Genomic DNA, 6,238 nt, shown 5'->3' with positions numbered 1-6,238 from the left:
GGGAAGAAGGGATAGAATTTGGAATTCAAAACTATAATAAAAACGTTTATTATTTAAAAAAATAAAAGGTCAATTCAAGTCAATGGGACACTTTTCTCACCATTCTTCCATCAAATATATGCATACTTGAGTTGACAGTTTGGGGGGATTGATGTGTTGATTGGATATAGATGGAACCTCACAACATTCTGCATCATGTGAAGGTAGCATAATTCAGGATCACTTCATGCCAGTTTTGTTTTTGGCACAATTTATAGAATGAATTTTCCAAGAAAGTAACCAGCTTCGAGTACTGAGAAGATGATGTCAGGAAGACTAGGTGAATAATAATAAAAAATAGTCAGCCACTACATCTGTACTGAAAGAAATATAGATATCATCCTCTTAAATTTCTATACTTTTAAAAACAATCGAAATTCTTTACATATGATTGTCATGTCTTCCACTCCTGCTCAAAACTCTCTCTTGAAGGGCGTCATCAACTGTTTGCTAGACCTCTTCACTTGATATAGTCATCTCAAATGCACAATGTCCAAAAACTTTTCCAAAACTTCAATGAGATGCTTTTTACTATGGTATGTCATATTTACTACATAGGCATACCAATATTGGCATTTTATTTCCACAACACATTTTGCATACAATGACTTCTTTACACACACACACACACACCAAAATAAAACAAAATAAAAACCCAAAACAAACAAAGAAACAAACAAAAACCTCCATCCTAGTTCAGGCTTTTAGTACCTCTCATTCAGACAGTTGCAAGTGCCTTCTAATTGATCTACATGCTTCAATCCTCTTCCCATTGTAATCCATCAATCATACAACTACCAAAGTGATTTTCCTTAAGTGTAAATATGACCATATTACTCCTCTACTGAATTAACTGCAGTGGCCCCCTATTACTTCAAGGATCAAATATAGACTCTCCTGTTTATGATTTTTCAACTTCACAACATCCACCTTCACTTCTCTCTTGCCTCCTTAAATATTATTCCTGTTTATGCACTTATTGGTCTGTTTGTCCCTCCCAGAGGGACAACACAGAGGAGTTTATGTTTTTTTTCCTAGTGCTAAAAGAAGCCACCAGAGTTATCTGAATAAGGACTCAAATGCCCACATCTAAGCTTAAGGAAAGTCGCTTTGGCAGGATTGTGAAGGATGGACTGAAGTGGTAAGGGACTTGAGGCAGGGTAACTAATTAGAATGCTGTTCCAGTAATTTGGGATAGAAGAAATGAGGGCTTGAATTTAGGTAATGGCCATGTTGGTAAAGAGAATGGGTCAAATGTCAGAGATATTGTGAAGATAGAAGAAAAAACAGCAGGATTTGATAACTGATTGGATATGTGAGTTTGGGAGAGTGAGGAGTGGAAATTGTATAGAGATTATTAACCTAGGGCATTAGAAATATGGTACTATCTTCTACCATAGGCAGCTTTGGAAGAGGGTAAGGTTTTGGGGGAAAGATAATGAGTTCAGTTTTGGACATGCTAAGGTTAAGATGTCTCTTTTCATCCATTTTAAAATGTGCAATTGGTGATGTGGGACTGAAGGGGAGAAAACAGGCTGGATCTCTATGCAGAATATATTCATACACACATAAACATGCATGTGAGTATATTTAGCTATGTTTTTGTATCTGAGTTGTTTAGTCATCTGCATAGTGATGAAGATGATAGTTAAACTCATGTGAGCCAATGAGGTTACCAAAACAGAGGTCAGAAGGAGAAGAAAAGAGGATCAAGGACAGAACTTTGGGGAATACCCACAGTTAAAAATAGATAATAATAATAACAACAACACTACCACCACTACTACTATTACTACTACTACTACTACTAATAATAATAATGGTGTTATTTTATGTTTATAAAGCATTTTACATCTATCATTTTATTTGTTCCTCATAAAAACCTGGTGGGGAAGATGCTATTATTACCAACACTTTACAGACAAGGATCCTGAGTCTGAGAGACTTTAAAGGGCTTGCTCAGAGTTAAGTAACTAATAAGTGTCACAATTTCAACTCAGATTTTCTTGGTTCCAACTGCAGCACTATGCCACCTAGTTGTCCTTTGCTAGAAATGTGTTATGGATAACAAGCCAGCAAAAAAGACTGAGGAGTGGGGTTCTGACAGGTAAAAGGTGAATCTGAAAGGAGTTCATGAAAAGCCCAAGGAGAAGAAAGAAGACCTAGGGCAAGCTGTTGCCCTGAAAATAATAGGTGTCAAGTAAATGTTGATAAAGTATGGTTTCTTATACTCCTCAGGGCTCGGGGATACCACCACTTGTGTAGAATTTTTCTCAGGAAATGGATTTTCTTTGAACATATTTCAGTTCCACTGATGACACCAAGAATGCCTAGTAACTAGGATCATGCATGCATGTGAAATTGTTTTGTAATTCTGTAAAACATAAAGTATTTTTAAGTAAAATAATTTTCTTCTTTTTTACCCTACACACACATTGAACTGGTAGTCTTGAGGGCATCTGAGAAAATTTCTCAGCCTACCATTTCTGGTCCCAGTTGTGCTGGTTGTCCAGATTTTAAAGGCATATATTTTTGTTTTTGTTTTTGTTTTTTTTGTTTTGTTTTGTTCTGTGGGGCAATGGGGGTTAAGTGACTTGCCCAGGGTCACACAGCTAGTAAGTGTCAAGTGTCTGAGGCCAGATTTGAACTCAAGTACTCCTGAATCCAGTGCCAGTGCTTTATCCACTGCTCCACCTAGCCCCCCCAAAGGCATATTTTTAGTCACAAAGTGAATAGGGAAGGATTGTGGATGGATTACAAGAAATCCTTCTTTGATTTTATAGAAAAGCTCATAGAATAACAGGAATTCTGGCTAGAAATTAACTAAGCAATCATATAGTCTGACCCCCTGCTTTTACATCAAGGAAACTGAAGACTAGAGAACTAACCTGATTTATTCAAACCACACAAGTAGTAATAGAACTAGAGTTTGAACCCAATTCATTTGGCTCCAAGTTCATCATTTGTCCGATGCTGTGTTCCATGTTTTATTGATGTTGGCTAAAAAGTGCTGACCATGTATAGAGGACTTTTGGAAGTCAGAAAAAAACATATCATCGGACAGTATTAGTTCTTTAAACAAGCAGAAGAAGAAATCTGGTAACTTCTTATGCTGCATAAATGGAGAGAGAGAGGAAGAGAGAGGGAGGGAGAGAGAGAGAGAGAGAGAGAGAGAGAGAGAGAGAGAGAGAGAGAGAGAGAGAGAGAGAGAAGGAGGGAGAGGGGGGAGGGAAGGAGGGAGGGAGGAAGGGAGAGAGAGAGAGAGGGAAGGAGGGAGAAAGGGAAAGAGAGAGAGAGAGAATGAGTTTAATCTGAAGCCCCCAGGAATAGGCAGATTTCCTGGATATTATTGTTTGAAGTGCTGATCAATCAGAGGAATTAATACAGTTTAGGTATGGAAGATTACCTAAAATCAATGGTTCCTGAGGCTATTTCAAGCATCCATGCTATGGGCCAAAGTTAGAAGAAACTGAGATCCTATCTATGCTCTTTCTGACCCTTGCCTGGGATCTTCTGCATCTGGGAAATGTTCAGCTTTCAATAACTTTGCATCCATCTTCTGGATTTGATCATGTTTTTGGCAACAACAGCTAAAATCATGTACTTAATGGATAATTATTATGTTATGTTTGTAAAAACGGATCTTGTCCCCTTAGAAAGATGAAAAACAACTTTTAATTGCATTCTGCTCCAGTAAAAACTGCAGATTTTTTTTAAAGCACTTGCTATAGCTTTATTTTTATTTGTCTGACTAGTGAAAAATGATGTTTTTTTGCTGGTTGCAGGAATATCTTGTGCAGAGCAATAATGATCAATCCCTGATGAATTGTGTAGCAGCTCCAGGCCACCACTGGCAGATACTAAGAACCTAATTTTTTTCATAACTTTGTTTAAATAAAGTACAGGGGATTTTTTGTTTGTTTGTTTTTCATGGAAATGACTCCAATAAGTCTAGGGGAAACATGAGACAGATCCTTGGTATTAGTTCATCTAATCCATATCTCTTCAGATTGAATGTCAGGATGAAAGGCATTGTGATCTAGGAGAAGGATTGCTGAGCTTGTAGAGAGAAGAACAGCTTTGAAGTAATGCAGGGTCCACCTGCTGGCCGTGTGACCTTAACCGGTCACTGAACTCTTCTCAGCATCAATTTTCTCAGCTATAATATGGAGATAATAACGCATATAGTACTTGTTGCTCTGACAAGTAGTTGTTCTGACAAAAATAGTTAAAGAATAGAAGATAAATAGCAACAAGGGACAGTGGGAAAAAATACTGACCCTGAATCTGAGAACCTAGGTTCAAATGATGACTGAAACTTATTAGATATATGATCTTGAGCAAACTAACAAATGGTATGGGCCTGTTTCCTTGTTTTCAAAATGAGGAGGCCAGACTAGATAACTCTGAAAGTCTCAAGGTCAGGATCTATGATCTGGCAAAAAGTAATTTATAAGAAATAAAATGTTACATAAATATTAGGTCTAATAGCTTCCTTTCCCAAGAATTGTTGTGAGGCTTAAAGACATTTACTACATGAATTTGCGTGTCATCCTTGGGCAAGGGCCATGCTAATGTTCTCTGTATTGTTCTAATTTTAGTATATGTGCAGCCAAAGCAAGCACCTTAAAGATATTTAGTATGTAAAATTACTCTGTATTGAAAAAACCCAGTATAAATATAAGCCATTATTAGTATCGGGGTCTGGGGTTCTATTTTCAGAGGATGGTGGATTGAGACCTAACAGAAGTTTTAGATATTATTTCAAAAGTTCCTTGAGAGTAGAAATTGTTTCTTTTTTTGTTTTTTCTATTCCCGGTACCTAGTTCTTGATCTAGTCCAAATCCTTCATTTTACAGATGAGGAAATTAAGGTCTGGGGATTTGAAACCATTTCCTATGACTTCAGAGTCACTGTCTTGTTTTGTTTTTCACTGTGTCTGGATCATATGCTTATTGGCCTCTATTTCTCAGTCTGCACATCTGCAGATAGTTTTACTTGCCTGTTGCAGAGACTGACCTGAGATTTAGTCCCACAATGCTTCCCAATGTGTTGCAGGTCTCTTACATAGAGTTCTTGAGTTGGAAGTGAAATTAGGAAGTAGAATGTTAGCACAGAGATTATTAGAACATAACATGCTCAGAACAAGAAGAGATCAACTAACAGCTAACTCCCTTCATTTCCCAGTTACGTCCCAGAGATGGGAGAGGATTTTTTCCCCCAAAGTCATGGTCAAGTTAACGGCAGAATTAAGACTAGGAACCTAAGTTTCTGAATCTGAGTCCATTTCTTTTTCCCCTGAAGCACACTATTGCATCTCAGGTGGCAAGACAGCCTTCAAGTACAAATCTTTCCTTCTTTCCCTTATTCTTCTGGGAACCTGTTCTTTATTCTTTCCAAGTCCATTTCTCTTTAGTGGCACTCTTGATTACATTTGGGGGACTTTTCTGGGCAGAACAAATCTGAACATAATGCAGTCCTGGGGCCTTGGTCATAGATCACAGCTTATGGCTTCTCCCCTGGGAAGAATACAATCCTTGGATTGGTTCTAAGTGTGTGTCACCATGATATACATTGTTTTCTGTATCAGTATATCATGGAATGGAAAGGGTGTCTCCCATGGACTGAGAGCATCCATTCTCCTTTCCTGACACTTCTCCTTTTCTGAAACAAGACATCGTTGTACAAATTATATTTTTGTCTCACTTGCCCACTAATGTTTGTCTGCAGAACAGATACTGGAAGGAAGGTTTCTTTTTGATATTTTATGAAAATGAACTAAAGGAAAGTCAAATGGCAAAGTCAAAGGTTTTTGTTGTATGATTTGCACATACCTTCTCCATCTCATTTCTTCAGCAGTGGTTCTCTTAAGAGTTCAGTAGAGGTTCTTTCCTATATATTTCTTCAGTCCAGTCATCAACTAGACTATCCTTCATAGAATCTTTGAGTTGGAAGAAAATTTAAAAGTCTTCCAAAATCACCTGTTTACCAAAGCAGAAATTCCCTTTACAATACCTCTAAAGGATGCACATCCCTTCTCTGATATACAATTTTCAGTGATGAGGAACTACCATCATATAGCAGACATGTTTTAGTAGTTAGCCTGAACCAGCTTTTAGTTTCCTTTTTTTACAGTGCTCAGTGACTGGAAAGCATGTGACAAATGTATTTGTAGTTAGGACTGCATTTACATTGAAAA

At 37.5% G+C, this 6,238-nt stretch overlaps 1 non-coding gene across 1 annotated transcript; it reads right to left on the bottom strand.

The window, feature by feature from the left end:
- Positions 1-4,560: 4,560 nt before the first annotated feature.
- On the bottom strand, positions 4,561-4,664 carry LOC122737637. Its single transcript, XR_006354451.1, has one exon. It is a non-coding gene; the product is annotated as a U6 spliceosomal RNA (small nuclear RNA).
- Positions 4,665-6,238: the final 1,574 nt, after the last annotated feature.

Source organism: Dromiciops gliroides, chromosome 1, assembly GCF_019393635.1.
Source record: "Dromiciops gliroides isolate mDroGli1 chromosome 1, mDroGli1.pri, whole genome shotgun sequence".
In the NCBI taxonomy this organism is placed as follows: domain Eukaryota; kingdom Metazoa; phylum Chordata; class Mammalia; order Microbiotheria; family Microbiotheriidae; genus Dromiciops; species Dromiciops gliroides.
The sequence above is the reverse complement of the archived record's forward strand: the minus strand, read 5'-3'. Positions and strand labels throughout refer to the sequence as shown.